This window comes from Octopus bimaculoides, chromosome 30 (assembly GCF_001194135.2).
Source record: "Octopus bimaculoides isolate UCB-OBI-ISO-001 chromosome 30, ASM119413v2, whole genome shotgun sequence".
Lineage (NCBI taxonomy): Eukaryota > Metazoa > Mollusca > Cephalopoda > Octopoda > Octopodidae > Octopus > Octopus bimaculoides.
In genome coordinates this window covers 755808-756369 of record NC_069010.1, presented here as the reverse complement: position 1 = coordinate 756369, position 562 = coordinate 755808, and positions in this window count along the sequence as shown.

Here is a 562-nt window from a genome sequence, read left to right as displayed (position 1 = left end):
TCTACCAAATCCACTCACAAGGCTGTGATTAGCCCTCAATTTCAATTCCCACCATCCATACAGTGTAAAGATAGGGATTCCTCAGTGCCTAAAACATCGAGCAAAGAATATAAGTAGCGATCCTGATTCACACCACGAAGAAATGATCAAGCTACGTAACAATCTGTTAAGCAACAACTACCCCCAAAACATACTCTCCACTGCAAATAGGAAGAAGAGTGAGGATAAAACCCATAAACAGTCTGTCCACCCCATGTGAAAGGCCTCTCGGAAAAGATACAAAAGAAAGGCGCTCCATATGGCACCAGGGGAGTATTCAAGAGTAATACAACACTTCGCAAATATCTCCTTCGAGTAGAACCAATAGACACCCTTTCTCTCATTCTCTAACACTTTCAGCTCTATACCAAACTATATTTAAAGAAGACTTCAATGAAAAGTTTCCAGACATGTTCTTGACCTCAGACAGAAAATAAATTGTTTTTACTTCAATTTTTTATACTTTTTTACGGATATTTGATAAGATAAGATTCATCGGAACCGGTAATATTTTCTTCATATA